At 34.7% G+C, this 22,159-nt stretch overlaps 1 pseudogene; it reads right to left on the bottom strand.

Annotated features, from left to right (window-relative positions):
* Positions 1-8,354, bottom strand: part of LOC133105003 (serine/threonine-protein kinase 35-like) — a 124,136-nt pseudogene extending 115,782 nt beyond the window's left edge.
* Between the last annotated feature and the right edge of the window lie 13,805 nt (positions 8,355-22,159).

The raw sequence follows: 22,159 nt of genomic DNA, 5'->3' as shown, positions 1-22,159 counted from the left end.
ATCTCTTCTTTCACACTGATATTCAGGTACTTCACATTGTATAACAATATTCACACATCTCCCACTTTATACTCCTAACCTCTGCATAACCATCCTTTCAGATTCAGCACATGTCCTAAATTATCCATAAAGTCATCTTTAATCACTCCAGCCAACAGCAAGCTCACCTTTCTTTAAACATTTGTAGTCTTGTATCTTTTCATTATAGGTAATATTTATTGAGTGCTTGTTCTGTCTTCGCAAACCTATATTGCATACTTTGCTACCTATTGTTTCTGAGTATTGTCTCTGGTATAGATATTTCAAACTGTTATTTAATCTTTTTGTTTTATAACAATAGAAAAGACTATGCCATCTATAAATACACAGTGTAAGCTCTTTGAGGGAAAAGGTCAGGGTCCATTAACACAATATTTTCAGGCTATAGCATACTATTATATACATAGTAAGTATTTAGTACAAAACTGTTGACTGGCAGACTGTCAATTTTATATCCCTCTATTTGCTTGAGGGATATATATCCCCCCCCATATATATATATCCCTCTCTTTCTTCTTTTTACCAAATGTCTGTTCATGTTTATTTTCATTTTCTATTTGTGAATGGAATGGAAACTCTTCTTAATATCTTGATAAAATTGTCAGAGGGGAAACTGCATTGACTACGGGATTCACTGGGTCCTTCCTTAGACCTCTTGCTTAGCCTGCTATGGAAACTGTTTTTACGTTGTTTTTTCCATTCTCATCTTTTTATTTTTCACAGGATATGTTTTAGCGTTATTTAAGACAAAAACAAAACAAAACAAAACTGTTTATCTCTCAGTGATGTTATGCATCTTTGTAGAATACTTCCTTTTTTCTTTATTATTATATACAATCTTACACTCTTTAAATTTGATATGTTCTTATACTTCTTACATGTAAAGAAAAGCCTGAATAATGTTATCTTCTTACAATAAATCTAAAAGTAAATAATATTTAGTACTTGCTCACTCAGGAAGAGTTTTGCAAAATACATATTACTCAGTGGAAATAATTAGCAGATTCTGCTTTTCCATATAAGCAAATGGAGAAACACACAAAATAAGGTTTAAAAAAAAACACATAGAAGTAAATGTTTATATTTTCATATCAGGTGAACCACTAATCAGCTGTGCATCATAAAATGACTTTTCCCTTACAATGTTCTGATGATTTATACTGATGTGTAAATAATATTCATTTGTAATGGACAAATTATTTTCAGTCAAGTGAGCAGACTGAAACTTTGACACTAAAGGGTCCTACCAGGCGAAGGAGGGATAGGTGTGGGATGAAAGAGACAGAACCAGCTGTATGTGATGGGAAGACAGCCAGGTTAGGTCATTAGAACACAGACTTCAAACTACATGGTGGCCTGAGTGAGGGAGACATAAGTGGCAGTTTGGGGATGCACATTCAGCTACAGTAACAGAGGTCTTGCAGCTGACTCAGAAGATTTGGTGTCAGGTATACGATGAAATAGAAGTTGGGATTAGAAAGTAATCATTCCAAATCAGGAGAAAGGGAAAAGCAAGTGGCCACCTGATTACATTAAAATGGAAGAGGAAAAAGAAAATAAAAAGGAAAAAAGCAAACAATCTGGTAACTAGAACTGGTACACATGGTCAAAGGAAGCCAAGCAATCTTCAAATTTAATTTTTAGTGAGATATTTTTAGGAGGAAGAATGGTATCAGCAAACCAAATAGATCATATTTTGGATTTTTGTTATGTCCTCTTGAAAGAGAAAATCATAGGATATTAAAAACCTGGAATGTTCTTTCTTCTATGGAGATTTTTCATATATTTTGTAATCCAGCAAAACACAGCTCTATTCCTTTGTATGGCTTTCTTTACTGTTTTTTGTTTGTTTGTTTTTCTAAAGGATGTTTGAAAGGCTTCTTCCTATTTGTGAGGCAGGGGCTGGTGGCAGCAGCCGCGCTTGGACAGGTTCCCGTTTCCTACCTTCCTCATCTCTGCTGGGCATGCGCGCAGTCTAGGGTTCAAGGTCGCCTGTCTTTCTGGCTTGTGCTTACGCTGGCTGGCCCGCAAGCTGCCTAGAGTCAGGGCTGCCTGGGAAGCGGTGCAGGCCAGGCGGCACAGGGCGCCCGACGCTTAGGGGGAGACAGAGCAGGGCAACCCCTTCTCCCGGCACTGAGATGTGGATCCAGGTTTGCACCATCCATGGCTCCCAGGCACGCACCATTGAAGCCATGTGTTGCAAAGCCACAATTGAGGAGCTGCGTGAGCGTGTGTGGGCGCTGTTCCACGGGTGGTCCGAGTGCCAGCGCCTCTTCTACCCTGGCAAGCAGCTGGAAAATGGATAAGCTTTATTTGAGTATGATGTTGGACTGAATGATATAATTCAGCTACTAGTTCGCCCAGACCCTGACCTTCCCAGTATATCTGAAGAGACTGATGCACCGGCCAAATCCTGTTCTAATAGTCCATGTAAAGGAAACACCAATGGGAAGACCTTCCAATCAGCCGGCTACATCAACTCATGATTTTCTTATTGATCCTGGCATTGGACTAAATAAGGGTGTTTTGGGCGTGTGTTTGTGTTTAATCAAATACTTGGACACCGAAGACTCTTCCCTAAATGTGGCTACAGGCATTTCTCAGAGATACTGTGGATTTGGTTCCAGACTACCGCGAGGAAGCATGTATCACAATAAAGCAAGTCACATAAATTTTTGGTTTTCTAGTGCATTTAAAAATTATGTCTACACTCTAGTCTCTTAGATGTATGATAGCATATTGTCTAAAAAAACAATGTACATACCTTGATTTAAGATTGCTTTGTTGCTAGGGACTGCTGACCATCATCTGAGCCTTCAACAGGTCATGATCTTTTTGCCAGTGGAGGGTCTTGCTTGCATGTTGATGGCTGATGGCTGATCAGGGTGGTGGTGGTTGTGGCAATTTCTTAAAATAAGACAGCAGTGAAGTTTGCCACATCGATTGACTCTTCCTTTCACAAACAGATTCTCTGTAGCATACAAGGCTGTTTGATAGTATTTAACCCACAGTAGAATTTCTTTCTGAATTGGAGTTACTCCTCTGAAACCCCACACCTGCTTTATCAACTGAGTTTATATACCATTCTAAATCCTTTGTTGTCATTTCAACAATCTTCACAGCATCTTCACCAGAAGTAGATTCCATCTCAAGAAGCCACTTTCTTTGCTCATCCATGAGAAGCAACTCCTTATCCAATCAAGTTTTACCATGAGACTGCAGCAATTCAGCTACATCTTCAGGGTCCACTTCTAATTCTAGTTCTCTTTCTACTTCCATCACATCTGCAGTTATTTCCTCCACTGAAGTCGTGAACCCCTCAGAGTCATCAATGAGGGTAAACATTACATAACCTATATCAGTGAGAATAGGAGGTGATTTGTAGTGTTTACCAATTTTTTGATGTAAAAACCCCCACCAAGGCGGATTTCACGCCACCAATGTGATATCCCTAAATGCAGAGCTGTGTATAGATGTACACAGTTGGCAACAGCACATCACTCACTTGCACATTTTTATTGCTATTATAAGTATCAGGATGCTTATTGTGGTGGAATATAAATATCTATGGGTATCTTTGATAATTTATTTAAGGTATATTCATAAAACTGAGATTACTATGTTAACATTTTTAAAGCTCTTGATCACTACTTCCAGAAATGCAGAATACACTTACTTTTCTTTTTTTCTGTTTGTTTGTTTTTAACATCTTTATTGGAGTATAATTGCTTTATGTTGATGTGTTAGTTTCTCCTGTATAACAAAGTGGATCATCTATACATACACATATATCCACATATCTCTTTCCTCTCACATCTCCCTCCCACACTCCCTATCCCACCCCTCTAGGTGGACACAAAGCACCGGGCTGATCTCCCTGTGTTATGTGGCTGCTTCCCACTAGCTATCTATTTTACATTTGGTAGTGTATATATGACCATTCCACTCTCTCACTTCGTCCCAGCTTACCCTTCCCCCTCCCCATGTCCTCAAGGTCATTCTCTACATCTGCATCTTTATTCTTGTCCTGCCCCTAGGTTCTTCAGAACCACTTTTTTTTTTTTATTCCATATATATGTGTTAGCATATGGCATTTGTTTTTCTCTTTCTGACTTACTTCACTCTGTATGACAGTCTCTAGGTCCATCCACCTCACTACCAAAAACACAATTTTGTTTCTTTTTATGGCTGAGTAATATTCCATTGTATATATGTGCCACATCTTCTTTGTTCATTCATCTGTCGATGGACACTTAGGTTGCTTCCATGTCCTGGCTATTGTCAATACTGCTGCAATGAACATTGTGGTACATGACTCTTTTTGAATTATGGTTTTCTCAAGGTATATGCCCAGTAGTGGGATTGCTGGGTCATATGGTAGTTCTACTTTTAGTTTTTTAAGGAACCTCCATACTGTTCTCCACAGTGGCTGTATCAATTTACATTCCCACCAACAGTGCAAGAGGGTTCTCTTTTCTCCACACCCTCTCCAGCATTTATTGTTTGTAGATTTTTTGATGATGACCATTCTGACCAGTGTGAGGTGACACTTCATTATAGTTTTGATTTACATTTCTCTAATGATTAGTGATGTTGAACATCCTTTCATGTGTTTGTTGGCAATCTGTATATCTTCTTTGGAGAAATATCTATTTATGTCTTCTGCCCATTTTTAGATTGGGCTGTTTGTTTTTTTGATATTGAGATAAAGGAGGCAAGAATATAACATGGAGAAAAGACAGCCTCTTCAATAAGTGGTGCTGGGAAAACTGGACAGCTACATGTAAAAGAATGAAATTAGAACACTCCCTAACACCACACACAAAAATAAACTCAAAATGAATGAAAGACCTAAATTTAAGGCCAGACACTATAAAACTCTTAGAGGAAAACATAGGAAGAACACTCTATGACATAAATCACAGCAAGATCATTTTTAACCCACCTCCTAGAGAAATGGAAATAAAAACAAAAATAAACAAATGGGACCTAATGAAATTTAAAAGCTTTTGCACAGCAAAGGAATCCATAAACAAGACGAAAAGACAACCCTCAGAATGGGAGAAAATATTTGCAAACAAAGCAACTGATAAAGGATTAATATTCAAAATATACACTTTCTTTTCAAGTACCCACTGAACATATGCCAAGATAGACTACATTCTGGGCCATAAAATGAAACTTTGACCTGTAATGGAACCCAAATAGAAATCAATAATAAAAAGGTAACAGGAGAAGTTTCAAACACTTGTAAATCAAACAACACACTGACTCATCCATGGGTCAAAGAGGAAGTCGCAAGAGAAATACAGAATCTACAATGAACTGAATGAAAATGAAAATACAACATACCAAAATTTATAGGACACAGCTAAAGCGGTGTTGAGAAGGATGTCTACACCATGAACTGCACATGTTAAAAAAAAAGGAAAGATCCCAATAATCTAAGTTCCCACCTCAAGTATCCAGAAAATGAAGAGCAAAATCCAAAGCAAGGAGAAGGAAACAAATGATTAAGATAAGTACAGAAATCAATGAATTGACAATGGAAAGTGATAGAGAAAATCAAAAAGCTGGTTTTCTGAAAATATTAAGAAAACTGTAGAACTCTAGCAAGACCACCAAAGAGGAGGGAATACACAAATAGCCAATATTCAGAATGAAACAGGGGATAGCACTATACACACCACAGTCATTAAAAGGACAATAAAGAAATGCTATGAGCAAGTCAACACTAGTGAAACTGATGACTTAGATGAAATGGATCAAGTCCTTAAAAAGCCACAAACTACCACAACTCATCTAATAGGAAACTGATACTTTGAATACACATACAACTATTAATGAAATAGAATTCTTAAATAAAAAACTCTCAAAAAGAAATCTTCAGACATAGATAGTATCACTAAAGAATTCTACAAGCCAATTAAAGAAGAATTACCACCAATTTTATACAGTCTCTGCCAGAAAATAGAAGAGGGGTGGCTGCCCAAGTTATTTTATGAAACTAGTATTACACTGATACCGAAAGTAGACAATGACAATGCAAGAAATGAAAACTACATATCAATATTTCTCATGAATTTCAATACAGAAACAGCTTGGAGATAGTGTGGGTTCAGTTCCAGATGAACACAATACAGCAAATATCACAGTAAAGTGAGTCACATGAATTTTTTGACCTCCCAGTACATATAAAAGTTCTTTTTTTTACACTATACTATAGTACTCTAAGTGTGCAATAGCATTATGTCTTTAAAAAAAAACCCAAAATGTACATAACTTAATTAAAAATATTTTATTGCTAAAAAATGCTAACCATCTTCTGAGCCTTCAGTGAGTCATAATCTTTTTGCAATAGTAATAACATCAAAGGTCACTGATCACATAGCACCATAACAAATATAATAATAATGAAAAAGTTAGAAATATTGCAAGAATTACCAAGATGTGACAAAGGGAATGAGCAAATGCTGTTGGAAAATGGAACCAATAGACTTGCTTCACACAGGGTAGCCACAAACCTTCAATTTGTAAAAAAAAATAAAGTGAACACAATAAAACAAGGTATGGCTATACATAAGTCCATAACAAAACATTAGCAAATTGAATTCAGCAGTATATAAAGGCAAATATACAGTATAACCAAGTGAACTATATCCCAGGGTGCATGGCTAGTACAATATTCATAATATACCAATGTAATCTACCATCTTAACTATCTAAAAAGAAAAATCACATGATCATACCAATTTTTTCAAAAACGGTATTTGATAAAATTCAATATCTACCATGATAAAACTCTCAGAATAGTAAGGATAGTAGTGAACTTCCTTAACTTGATAAAGGACATCTATGGAAAACCTATAGCTAACTATATACATAATAGTGAGGGAATAAGTGCTTTCTCCCTAAGACCAGGAACAAGGCAATAATGTCCACACATATCTTTCTTATTCAACATAGTACTAGAAATTCTAGCCAGTGCAATAAAGCCAAGAAAAAGAAACAAAAGTCATTCATATAGTAAGGGAAGAAATGAAACCATCTCTATTTGCAGATGATACATATATATGTGTGTATATATATGTATATGTAAGTATATATATATATATATATATATATATATATATATGGCTTATATTCTGAAGAAATACAAAATAGTGATTAAATAAATTAAAGAAGATCTAAATAAATGGACAGGCATACGGTGTTCATAGATCAGAAAACTCAACATAGTAAAGATGACAATTATCCACAAGATGATATGTTTCATGCAGTTCCTGTAAAATCCCAGAAAGATATTTTTGTAGGTATAGACAAGATTATCTTAAAATTATATGGAAAGGCAAAGGAGTTAGAATAACTTAACAAATGTTCAAAAAAAAAAAAAAGATTAGAGTAGGAAGAATCCGTCTATTTGATGTCAAGATTTATTAGAGTTACTATAATTAAAACTGTATGGTGTTGGCAATGGATAAACATATAAAGCAATGAGACAGAATAGAGAAACCAGAAACAGATCCACAGAAATATACCCAAATGATTTTGACAAAGCTGTAAAAGTAATTCAATGGAAGAAATGTAGCCTTTTCAATAAATGGTTTTGGGCAATAGGTAATCTATAGACCAAAAGTGAACTTTCATCAAAGTCTCATAGATTACACAAAAATTGACTCAAAATAGATCATGGACATTATGTAATATGTAAAACTATAAAACTTTTAGACAAAATGGGTGAAAACCATCAGGATCCAAGTCTAGGCACAGATTCTTGACTTGATACCTGAAATATTACACATAAAAAGAAAATTGGATAAATAGGACTTCATAAAAATTAAAAGACTTTTGCTTTGTGAAAGATTGTATTATGAGGATGGAAAGACAAGCTACACACTTGGAGGGAAATATTTTCAAATTACGTATCTGACAAAACACTGCTATCTAGAATATATAGAGAACACTTGCTGTGAACAGAATATTTGTCTTCCCAGAATTCATATGGTGAAGCCCTAAACATCAATGGGATGATATTTGGAGGTGGAGTCTTTGAAAGATAATGAGGTTTTGATAATGTCATGTGGTATGACCCCCATGATGAGATTAATGTCCTCATAAGAACAGGAAGAGAAACCAGAGGATGCTCCCTCTCTCACTCTCCCTTTCTCTCTCCTCCACTCCCCTCTCCTCCCCTTCCCCCTCCCCTCTTCTCTCCCCTCCTCTCTCTCTGCCATGTAAGGACACAGTAAGAACGTGGCTATATGCAAACCAGGAAGAGAATCTTCATCAGGAACAGGATTGACCAGCATCTTCATCTTGAACCTCTTAGCCTCTGGAACTATAAGAAATAAATGTTGTTTAAGCCGCACAGTCTATGGCATTTTGTTATAGCAGCCTGAACTGAGACAATATTCAAAACTCAACAGTAAAACTATCAAACAATCTGATGATGTGTCAAAGACATGAAGAGATATTTCACTGAAGATAATATACAAATGGCAAATAAGCATATGAAATGATTCTCAATATCAGTCACTGGGGAAATGCAAATTAAAATGACAATTAAATATCATAACATACATATTAGAATGTCTTTTTTTTTTTGATGTGACAAAACTGAATCACACATACATTGTGGTAAAAATGTAAAATGATGCAGCCCTATGAAAAATAGGTAGTTTTGTAAAATGCTAAATATGAAGCTACCATATGGCCCAGCAATTAGACTCCTAAGTATTTATCCTACAGAAATAAAAAGTTATTATCACATGAAAACAATTAAAGAATATAAGATAAAATGTCATACTCAAAATATCCATAAATATTATCCAAACCAGGAAAATACACCTATTTTTTAAACTAAGAACTTTATGGAGAATATTTTAAAATATTATTAGAGCTCATAACACAGAAACTATATACTATTTCCCCATGGATGCCTAATGGGAAGGAAAAGTCAATATCATTAAGAGGTCAAACGTTTCCAATTAAACTATAAATCAGAGTAATCAATCACATTATCAATTGAAATTCAAAAAACTTGACAATGTGATTTCAAAATTCTTATGGAAGATCACTAAGCCATTAACAGGAGGAATTATCTGATGTTTTAATAAAATTTTAAGTATGTATAGTAATTAAAGAAACATTGTATTGGTAAAGGGAGAGACTAATAGTCACACAAAATAGAATAGAAACCCAGGAACTGTGGAAATTTGATATTTCACAAAGACAGCATAAAAGAAAATAGGATGGACTAGTCATTTAATTGTCTTAAGTTATTTGGTTATACATATTGGAAAAAATAATACATCAGATATAGGTCTCAAAATGTAAACATGCATGTACTTTCAGTAAGGGTAAGACCTAAACGTAAAAAGGAAACATAAAAATTTTCATTAGAAAATGTTCAACAATTTATTTGTTTTAATTTGAACACAGAAAGGATTTTTAAACAAGAAAAAGAAAAATTGATATTTGTTTAAATAAAATGTTTTGAGGCATTCTGAATGGTGCTGAAATCTTATCCCAGTTGTATACCACAGTTTAAAAAATTCTGAGTCATTTTTGTTTCAAGCAATCACCAAAAGTACCCTGTTAATTTATTATGTACAAAGGTTAACATGGTTAAAAAAAATTGTGGAAATCTTTACATAGATTCAATTATTATATTCAGTTCTCTTTTGGATATGTTCATAGATCAGGTTTTTGAGGTTGGAGTTAAAATAAACAGTGGGTAAAAATAGGTAGAAAAAGTGGGTCCTGGCAAGATTTGAATGGAAATCAGCCAATAGGTTTGATTTTCCCACTAGCAGAGTGAAAAATATGTATTACTAATTGCAAATTTTTCATTCCTCTCCAATATAATGTTGGGATACTCTCTTAAACTTTATGCCTCATTTTCCCCATGTATTAGGCCAAAAGAAACTAGCTGAGCACCAAAAGTGTTGAACTGAGAGTCAGGATGCCCATCTTCCAGTTATAGCTACGTTCCTTACTTTTTCCTCTGATAACTGGCAAGGCATTTGTTTCTTGGGACTTCAGTTTCCTCTCTATTAGGTGAAAAGTTTGGGTTAGATCACTGGTTCTCAATCAACCAAGACTCAACACTCTTATTTTGCTTCAAATATATGGTAAACTTTCTTTTTTATCATGAATTGAAAATAATAAAAAGGTAGTTTACCTATGTATGTATTTTTAAACTAACAAAAAGACATTAACAATAGTGGAAAGAAGAGATGAAAATAAATATTTATAATGAAAATAATGCGTAATTGCTAAGCTTGACTACATTAAAAGACTCCCCTTAGGGGAAGATATAGAATGAATTTCCAAGATAATATCAAGTCTAAAATCTTATGATAGATATGCATTCAAAACTCTTTTGCATTTGACATTGCCATAATTTTGTATATATATATATATATATATATATATATATATATATATATATATATATATATATATATATAATATATATACTTCCCTAACAAAGAGGATTAATACTGGATTTTAAAAATTCAAGTGTATTCTTTCTGTATCCAAATTAGTATTAAATACCATTTTCTTCTATGCATTTGTTGATGTGTATTCAGATAATCCAAACTCAAAAGCAAGGGAAAACATCTGTACTACTATGAATCTGTTAAAAATATCTTACTCCATAGAATGAAAGCTTTGTGGGACTATTGAATCTCAAAACTGGCAAGATTCTCTGAAGCTTATCACTTGATAAAGAAAGCTACACTATCCTAGACCACACGTATATTCAGCTCTCTCTTGAACACATTTAGGAATGGTGATCGCATTGATTCACAGGATTTCAAGAGACAACAAACCAACCCGCACTCCAGGAATCTAAAAATTCTTTCAAAATTCAACATTTTCATGTGATTTTTGCAACCCTTTGGCAGAGACTGCTCCCCCAGTCCTTCTGTAAACGTGGTCAGGTAGGATGTTAATAGTCACAGCTAAGCTATGTCTTAGCTGTGGCTGAAAAATTGAAGATGACAAGCTATATCTGCATATCCCCCACTCCACATGAATATGTTATTTCCTCTTCATATCCAGCAATAAAGACATATAATAAATGACTCTATGATGTACGGTGGTTCTCCAGCATTAAATTATGTTTTTCACTTTAGGGGTTATTCATAGAACATGTAATGTACCTGGAAGGTCCTTCCATGAGCAATACTGCTTGCTAGTGCTGAACCACGTTTAAATCTCCATAGACTCACATTACAATTTCTTGTTCCCCTGATTGTTTTATTCGACTAATGACTTTGCAATATCACATTCAATTGAATAATTATACAATGAGAGTTGCTGAATGCCCATCTTTGCTACATTAGAATTATTTATAAATGTAGTTTTTCTATTCCATTAAGCAGTACCACCTTTTAATGAGACATAAGCACGACAAGGCAGACACAATGATATGTCACAAACAAGAGAAGAAAAACACAACTTGGGTAGGCAGAAATGTTAATGGAATATCAGTCAGGAAAAGCAATTTTTATTTATCATCACAGAGCAATATAACTGGAAGAGACCCCAGGATAGCCTCAACACACACACATACACACAAACACATACACACACACACACACACACACACAAACACACACACACACATTTGACCTGTTTTTCATTTTGCATGGATGATTAGTAGCAGAGCCAAGCCCCCAAATTTTAGAACAAGATTTGCTTTCCTCCTGAAATCCCCTGGGCCCTGTCCTCAGAGCATGGATCATATGTGTGCTTACTTTTCTTGAGAACTTAAGGGAAAAGTTATTTTGTCTTTTTTTTTTTTCCCGTATGTCCATACTCTCAGTATGTTCTCCTGTTTTTGTTTTGTTTTGTTTTGTTTTTTACCATATTGTCCCTCTTTAAACTCAGTTTAAATCTGACAGTCTGGTGCTATTTATGAAGGCCCCATTGGGATGACAGATGGCAAGACTGTTAGTCTCTCCTGTGGGTGCCTGGCCATGGGCCATAGGTTATTCATTTCTGGTTTTTAGTTCAAGTGTGAAATGAGAATTCGTTATAACATGCTACTTTGGAAAGAGCAGAACCTAATTTTAAAATGCCCTTAATTTAAGTGTATCTGCAAAATTAATTAGGAAAACTGTAAAAATATTTTACATTGTTTAACCAAATGTTTACATTTAAAAAAATATTCTTAGTCACAGAATATCTGGGCATTTTTTGTTTTAAAAAATGTTTTATTTTTAATTTTGTGTATGTATTAGAACTTTAGGCAGGAAACCATTCCAGAACCATACTAATCATATGTTTAAATCAAATAATCAGGTACCTGTTATGTCTTTATATATCTAGAGCCTCATGTCATGAGAGAGTTACAAGGATCATGTCCTTAATTTAGGGAAATGCCACTTCATTGCATATAGAGATATACCGCATTTAAAAAAAACACAATCAATGTTATAAACTAGTGTCGTGTGTGCCTTGGGTGCTACTGTGAAAATCAAGATTAGGAGATTGTTATTTTTTTCCAATTCAACTTCAACCAGAGCAGCTGTGTTTTATCTGGTTTATGTATGAGACAAATCCTAATCATTGGAGGTGAGAAATAGTTTTGAGTAAGTTCCAGCAATTATTAAATCTTCAAAATTCAGTCACACCAGTAGTATCTGCATTTCCTGGAGAAAGGATTATGTATATATAATGCCAAAAATATTTCATTATCTCATGACCCAAATGTCTTGGTTAGGAGATGTCCCTAAAAAGAGGCCCAAGAGAAGAATTAGCAATTCCACATTGAAACAATGATCAGTATTGTAGGAAAGGCGGTGATATGAGAGTTATGGGCATTTCCCCAGTTTCAATAATGATAAGATGCAAAGCACAGCTTGGAGCATCTTGCCAGAGAAGGTATCCCACATGGGCAGAGTCCACAGTGATTTTAGAGCAGGGCAGTACTCGGTTGTGTTGTGATCAGTGGTGGAGGTAAGTGAAGGCAGTGGCAAGAGCCAGTTTGGAAAGGGAGGCAAAGGTGTTTTGTGGGTGTTCACCAAGCAAACTGGGTGCTCCCAAGAGTGAAGAATAAAATGCTTATTAATGCTATTTTATTTTCCTCTGCAGTCTAGTGAGATCTGGGGACTTCCCAGTTTTATTCAATAGTTAGACATATTTCATTGCTTTGTGATTTTTATCTATTTTTTAAGACTAGAAAAAGAGATTTCCTTCAAAAATTATGTTATCTATTTGCTTCTAATAATGATAAGAAAGAATATTTGGGAAATAGGAAATTTATAAAATGGAGTTTTGTCAACATTGTTATTTTGTTATTTTCTCGGGTAAATACAGTTTGTCTGTGGTCATAAACTACAATATATTATTATAATAACTATACATTCATAAAGATGACCTTTGTAACTAAAATTCCCAAACTGCAAAACTGGTTAAAAGCCTGGAATTTTGGTCTCAGGTTGATCTGCATTTCAACCCTAGCTGTACAATTTTACTGAATATGTTATTTAGAACATAGTTCTTAAGCTCTCTGTATAATGGGGTAACTGTTGTGAGGCAAACTCAAAATAGCACTTACCTCTGTGGTAAGTATTCAGTTAGCACAAAGTCATAGCAATTGAAATTGTGTACTGAAAAAGGAAAACAAATCTTCACTGAGGCAGTCTGGGGAAGACAACTTTGGAAAAGGGTCTTCACAGCCACGTTGAAATTCTACAACAAAGACAGTTATCAGCTATGCATAATTGACACCTAGTTTCTTTTTTACAATTAGTAGAGCATGGAATTGTTAATTGGTTTACAGTTCTTCCTGCTGTGTTCATTTTCATCCACACACGCCTATTTTAGAGGACTTCTCAGAATATTTTTATCATTGAAATCATATATTTCTGATATTTAGAATTTATGCAGCAGCTTAATGAATTTCTGCAAGATTCATTTCCAAAACATGGAACTTGTGAAATGTTAAAGTATGTCTCATTCATTTCTGAAAATGAACCACCCTGGTGTTGAAATTGTATAGTCATATCAGAAATGTCACAAAGGGGGCCATTTTCCTGTAAGGCATCACTTTTCTGTTTAGACTGAAAGTGATAAAGAGGGCAAGGCAAAATAATAGATGCTATGCCTCATTCTGAATGCTTTTTTACTCTAAAAAAAACTGCACAGCCATCTGTTATCTGTGTGTCAGTTTGTTGCTAGTGAGTGACATTTTTCTTTTTTATTTGAGAAGAAATTTATGGAAATGCTGAGCAAAGTTAATTTGAGAACATACCATGATATTAATAAAGCACCTATATAAATTTTAAATCCTCATTATCTTTTCCATTTATGGACTTGGTTTAGGTCTTTAGATGTATTGTGTAAGCTCCAGAACAATCTTTCCTGCTCAAAGTAAGGTGAAGACTTACACTGTGTCCATGAGGGCAAGATGAGATAAAAATTGTATCAATTTTTAAAATAACTCTAGCATGTTAAGCATATTCTCCTGGACAGTTAAATGAGATTAAAAAATAGTTATTTCTCCTTTTAGCCATGTATTTTCCTCAAGTGTATATTTCTTCTTGTGTTTGTATATTTTATAATCTTAAGCATTCTAAAAATTGACAGAAAATCATAAACCTATATTAAGGAAGGAAATAAATGTGCAGTTAGAGAAAAAGAAGGCTTCCTTTCTATTCAAGTTAGACACGAGCTGTTCTAGGAGGATTGATTGGACAGGTGAATGGTTCAGAGATCAGGGGCATGATTCCTTCCTTCCTAGTGGCACTAGGATATGAATGTATAGTATTTTATTATTTTTTTTATTAGAGAGGAAAAACTTGTTCCACATAATTGAATATAAATTCTTTCACTTGCACATAATCCAGTTCTTTTTCAAATGCGGACTAGACAGAAGTCAGTGTTGATTTATATGTAAGTGGAATATGTGACCACTTTGTGAGATATTATTTTAGAATCTCTAAGAAGTACTTGTATTTGCAGATTCACTGAGTGATGCCAGAAATTTCTGTAATGGGAACACTTCTTTTTTTAGCAGAACTTGAGTTAATGTTTTAAAAGTATAAGAACAGGAAATTAATGACTCATCTTAGGTAAAATAATATATTTAAAGATAATGTAATAATAGTAGTAATGTTGCTATGTTTACATTCACAAGAAGCAGTAAATGACTGTTAAATTAGATCACATCTGAGCTCAAATTTTGTACAGGTTATTGAAAGAGAGCCTAGGGGCTCATTAGAACTCTGAGGAGGGGAAAGGAGAGGATGGGGCATATTAGGAGGAAACAAGCAAAGAATGGGAGCATAGATGAAGTACTAGGAGATTTTGCTTAGTCTGACCCAGACGCAAGCTTCTTAAGAGGAAACAAAAAAATGTGGGCTGCAAAAATCCCATGTATTAATCCAGTTTAGTACTGTGGTATATAATTTTCATCAGCATTATGTGATCTGAAAGGCAATCGAAGCGTTTCCTGTCAACTATATCTTACCATCTCATCAATTAAATGTCTTCAGCCTTACTGGATAATGTTTCCACTATGATACACATTTTGCCAAATTGGAGATTTCATACAAATACATTTGTTTCTTTGGAGAGTGAAGAAACAACTTGGTAATAGCACTATTAAGCCATTACCAGGAGAGGTTACATGTGTCAAAGGCAGTAAGAGGGCACATAGTATTAGGATGGGAGATGGAAGCACAGAAAGGTGGAAGAGAGCTTCCAAAAACTGGCCACTCTCTTCTGAACTTGCCTTATCCAAGACATCTCAAAATAACATTCTTCATATCCGAAGGCTGAACTTTGCCATTGAACTATAACATTTTGACAAATAAAACAGCATGCACAAAATCCTCAGTGCCAAAGGTGAATGTATACCTTCTTATTTATTATTTTTATTTCATATGTGATGATGGAAATACCTCTATGTAATTGGGCTGTTGTGAGGATTAATTATATAGATATTAGCCAGTGCATGTCAATTCATATGTATCCAAGTGCTAGTTATTTCTGTACCTTGAATTTACCTTTCAGGCAAATTTTGATTAAAATTTTCAACTTATTATTTTTATGAAAATGAAAAAGGCATCCACTAATTTATGGTTTCTAACTGAAACTAATGGCCCTCTGCAACAGGAAGCTACAGCACTGAACAGTGAATGGCACTTGGATGGTCTGAATTCGGTGTTTTAAGTAGCATAGTTTTAAGAGTCAGAAAGAGTAAGCTTTAATTTCCAGTTTTACTACTTCCTCTGTGATTTTGTGTGAAGAATGTGTTTCTTCTGAGTTTCTGGATCATCATCTGTAAACTGAGGGAAAGGAAATGATTCCTACCTTACAGAGATATTGAATTGATAAAAGTTAATAATGATTCCAAACTTCAGCATGCTCCCTAACATGAAGCTCTTTCACTTGGGGAGCTGGGAAATTGGAATTGTGTAGATTGAAAACACATTGTTTAATATCCAGCAACTCACTTAATCCTTTTGGACTTAATTTCCTCTACTGCTACCAAAAACACTCACAATACAATAGCACCTATTCTTCCAAAATCATGGTATTAGGGTTGAATCTATGAAAGGGTAGATATGTTTAACTTTTGAAAATACAGTGAATGTACTTTCCATATGGAAAATGAATGATAACATTTTAATTTACACTGAGATTTGCCTCAAATTTAATCACAAAGTCTACTGACTTCATAAAAATAACTGTATTCTCATCTTAAGAACTTAATTTTTCTTAAGAGTGGTATGCTGAATATTTAGGTTTGAAATATCATGTCTGCCACTTACTTTTATTTTTTCCAGCTTTATTGAGATATAATTGATAAATAACATCATATAACTTTAAGGTGTACAACGTGATGACTTGGTTTATGCATGTATTATGAAACAATTACCACATTTAAGTTAGTTAACACATCCATCACCTCACATACTTACTTTTTTGTGGTGAGATTATTTAAGGTTTATTCTCTTAAAAATTTTTCAAGTATACAATAGATTATTATTAACTATATTTACCATGCTACGCATTAGATCCTCAGAACTGATTCATCTTATAAGTTAAAGTTTGTACCCTTTGATCAATATCTCATTTCCCCTACCTCCTAGCCCTGGGTAACAACCAATCCATTTCCTGTTTCTATGAATTCAACTTAACTATTTTTCTTTATTCATTCGTGTTGTTGGAAATGGCATGATTTCTTTCTTCTTTAAAGCTGAATAATATGTATGCGTATACATTTTTTTTTCATATTTTCTTTATTCATTCAACTATGAATAGTTTGTTTCTATATCCTGGCTACTGAGAATAATAGTGCAATGAACTTGGGGTTGCATGTATCTATTTACAGTAGGGATTTTATCTTCTTCAGATATATACCCAGAAGTAATATTGCTAGATCATATGTTAGTTTTATTTTTAATATTTTGAGAAACCTCCAAATGCTTTCTGTAATGGTCGTATCAATTTATATTCCCTCCAAAAGTGCACAGAGGTTCCCTTTTCTCCACATCTTCACCAGCACTTGTTATCTCTTGTCTTTTGTATAATAGCCATGTTAAAAGGTGTGAGGTGATATTGTGGTTTTGATTGACATTTCCCTGATGATTAGTGATGTTGAGCACCTTTTCACATATCTGATGGTCACTTGCTAGTCTTCTTTGAAAAAAAGAAGTATTCCAGTCCTTTTCCCTTTTTAAAAAATTGGTTATTATTATTTGTTCTATATAGTTGCATGATTTTCTTATATATTTTGTTATTAACCCCTTATCAGATATATGGCTTGCAAATACTTTCTCCCATTCTATAGTTTGCCTTTTTATTTTGTTGATTGTTTGTTTTACTGTGCATAAGTGCTTTAGTCTGATGTGGTCTTACATGTGTACTTTTGCTTTGGTTGTTGTGCTTTTGCTGTCATAGCCAAAAAATCATTGCCCAGACCAATGGCAATAGAGATTCTTCTCTGTTTTTGTCTAAGAGTTTACAGTTTCAGGTTTTACATTTAAGTCTAATCATTTAATCTATTGATCACTTTGGGTAGTATGGACATTTTAACAATATTAATTTTCTGATTCATGAACATGGGTTATCTTTCCATTTATCTGTGTCTTTTTCAATATCTTTCAACAATATCTTATAGTTTCAAGTGTACTGATCTTTCTCCTCCTTGGTTAAATTTGCTCCTAAGTATTTTAGTTTTCAAATCTATTATAAACTGAGTGGATTTCTTTTTATCTTTTTCAGAGAGTTTGTTGTTGATATATAGAAACACAACTGATTTTTTGCATTTTGTGTTTGTATCCTATAATTTTACAGAACATGTTTATTAGTTCTAACATTTTTTGGTGGAGTCTTTAGGGTTCTCTATATATAATATCATGTCATCTGCAGACAGTGACAGTTTTACTTCTTCCTTTCCCATTGGATGCCTTTCATTTATTTTTCTTGTTGAATTGCTTTGGCTAGCAGTTCCAATACTATGCTGACAAGGAGTGGCAAGAGTGGATGCCCTTATTTAGTTCCTCAACTTAGAGGTAAAACTTTCAAACTTTCACCATTGAGTGTGATTCTAGTGATGGGCTTGTCATAGATTCCCTTTACAATGATGAGGTACATTCCTTATACACCCAATTTGTTGAATGTTTTTTATCATGAAAGGATATTATATTTTGTCCAATGCTTTTCTGCATCTATTGAGATGATCATATGATTTTTGTCTTTCATTCTATTAATGTGGTGTATCACATTTATTGATTTGCATATACTGAACCATCCTTGCATCCCAGGGATGAATCCCACTTGATCATGGTGTATGATCCTTTTAACGTGTTGTTGAATTTGGTTTGCTAGTATTTTGTTTAGAATTTTTGCATTTGTATTCATCATGGATCAGCCCTGTAATTTTGGGTGGGACCACAGGCTGGGCTTCATGGTCAGGCAGGCCACTGGTTGTACTCCACTGTTGGAAGAGCTCACTGGCCAGACTTCCTCATCTGGTGGGGCTGCAGGCTATGCTCTATGATTAGGTGGGGTTGCTGACTGTGCTATCTACCTGGATGAGGTTGTAGGCTGTGCTTATCAATCTAGCAGTGTAGTAGACTGGGCTCCACATCTGGGCAGTACCAGGCTTTCCAGGCTTTCTATAGTTACTGTTCAGGCTCCTTGTTCAGGTGGGGCCAGATGTTATGCTCAGCAGTTGAGTGAGGCTGCTGGCTTGGCTCTCTACCTGTGTGGTGCATAAGATAGGCTGCTCAGGTTCTCTGGCTTGGTTCCCTGGTTAGGTGGGGCCAGATGCTATGCTCCACAGTTGTGCCAGGCTGCTGACTGCTTTCATAATTGGGGATGCTGTAGAATGGGCTCCATGTCCAGGACAACCCACTGGCTAGAAACCTAAACTGGACAAAACTGTCAACTGAGCTCCCTGGCCAGATGGGAATGCTGGCTCAGCTCTGTAGATGGGCAGAGCTGCTGCCTGAAATCTCCACGAGGTTGCTGCCACCAGTAGGAACACACTGTAAAGCCCATTCCCCCTTTCTTTCTCTAGCTGATTCTTGCAGTGATCCTCATAAATCAATATCTAAGGGGGCCTCCCAGGAAGCATCCTGCAATTCTGAGGAAGTTGGATGTTCACCTTGGACTCTTCTTTTTCACTGGAGAAACCATGGGCTTAGGGGATCCCGTCAGTGTGGTGCTCTGCTGGCCTGTGGGAAGTGTGATATGGTCAAAGTGAAATTGCTCCTATTACCATTCTGTTGCATTATGTTCTCAGTTTCTGTGGTCCAAAGTGGATGCTTTAGCCTCATTCTTGGCTTCTTAGATCTTCACAAAGGTATCTTTCTATGTAGTTGCTATTTTCTCTTTTGTGAGGGGGGACAAAATCAGGAGCCACCTATTCTGCCATTTACTGATATCATTCCAGCAAGACTCTGCAACTTACTTTTTAAAGTTCAGCAAAAATACATATGTATCTATCAAGAAATGAAGCCGATATGACCAAATACTGGTGAGTCAAGTGAAGAGTGTATGAATGTCCATTGTACTACTCCTTTTGACTTCTCTATATGTTGGAAATTTTTTCAAAATAAAAGTGTTGGTGAACATGAATAAGAGTTATTTGTCTTGATTTAGGTGATAATTGAAACATTTTGGATGACTAGCTACATACTCTTCTATAGTCTGTGTTTACTCTGTATGTGATATGGAGCTAAGCCTCTAAATTAATCATCTTAGTTATCTCTTACAGTCCTGAATGATAGGCATTAGTATCATATTCTCCAAATGTGAAAACTGGGGTCTAGAGAGGAAAGTAAGTGACTTATTTCATAGGTAAAAGAGCCCTATTCTATTGAGGGAGAGGCACCTTAGCAAGGAGATGGTCTATGTCAAATATCTTTGGAATTTTTGAAAACTAAGTTTAGTTCTTTTTTTCTTTTTAGTTTCAGACTCTATATTACACTTCAGCAAATAGTATTGCAAAAATAGAAGCCTATATAAGAGTTCAGATGAAGATATATAAACTACCTTTTCCAGGTCTTTGTGTTCATGGTCAGTTGCTGCCTTTAACAAACATCCAAGTGTGGGTTCTTAGCAGATGGTGCAAATGGGGTAGTTGGATTGACTCATAACTGAGGTTTTTATAAATTTTCTGACTTATCACCTACTAGTAATGACTCACATCTCACCTTCTTTACTTCAGACACCACAACCATCTTTAGTGGAAGAAAAGCAGAAGGAAATTATGGCTGGAGAGTAGGTAGAAAACTCCAAACAATGAGTAAACAAAAACATATTGAGTTTCTCTCTCCCTCTCTCTCTGGTGCACATGCGCGTGCTCACACACACACACACACACACACACACACAATGTGAGATAAAGAAAGTTACTTCCTGATCTGGGTTGTAAAACACTTCTTTCTACAAAATTTCCTTCCCCATTATAAAAAACTAAGAATATACTCCCAGAAATGACGAAGTTTAATTTTAAATATATGGTACTCTGAAGGATTTCTACGATAATCTTGCCAAACTCAGGACTCCCTTTTTCCCCTACCTACTTTTTTTAATTGTAATTTTTCCATTTATTTATTTTAAGAAAAAGACTGAGAAGGAAATAATTGAAAATGAAAGAATAATCAAATATTCTAGACACTAAGAATTAACTTAAAATGTTCACATTTTGTTTGTCACTTATTTATGAATTTCCACAGATATCTGGATTAATTAGAAATATAAACACATTTTAACTCAAATTAGGTCATTATGGTACACTTGATTTTTAATATGACTTGCTATTTGTATTCCCATCTCATTTGTTAAAAATGAAAAATTTAATTTATGCCACTAATTAAGATGGTTATCAGGATGGAAAAACTTAAATTATGTGACTAAAATAAGTAATATGAAATAATTATATGCCGATAGTTTAGTATTATTCCTGAAATAACAAGACAGAGACAGCATTTTGTATTCTACAATGGAAATAATAAGTGGCCTGTTTATGGAATTTATTGACTTTGGAGATTGCTTTATTCTATCTAGATTACACCTGTATCAAACATCCCAGGCTTTTACCCTACTCTACAGTTCAACAATTTCTGGCAATTTCTAATTCAAAGAAAGAGAGAAAACTCAACTCCAATGTCACCCATACTTGAATTCAGTCTTTGTGTTGTTGGGATATATACATAGAGAGAGACATATCAATATATGAACATATATACAATAACACTTTTAACATATTGTAGTATAAGGTGATTTTTAACATATATTAACTTCATTGACTGTTGTGGTATAGTTCTCTTCTTCTTTTCTTTTTTTTTTTCCTTTTTTTCATTACAAGGGTAACTGCATTGACTCTATGCTCCTGGAAAGTATACATTGGAACCAGCCTTGCAAGTGAGAACTTATTACTGAATCTATGTTTGTATAACCACGATCAAGAAAAACCACAGACTGAGAGGTGGTCCTATAATCCTGAAAACAAGATTTTTTTTTTTTGCAACAAGACACCAAATCCGGATCTAGTGATGGATCAAATGAAATATCAGACAGTAACATAAGTAGCTGAATCTATCACATGTAGAACCAGAAATGAAACTTAAGCACACTAGATTTC

The sequence above is a fragment of the Eubalaena glacialis genome, chromosome 14 (assembly GCF_028564815.1).
Source record: "Eubalaena glacialis isolate mEubGla1 chromosome 14, mEubGla1.1.hap2.+ XY, whole genome shotgun sequence".
NCBI classification, from domain to species: Eukaryota; Metazoa; Chordata; class Mammalia; order Artiodactyla; family Balaenidae; genus Eubalaena; species Eubalaena glacialis.
This window is presented reverse-complemented; position numbering and strand designations above follow the sequence as displayed.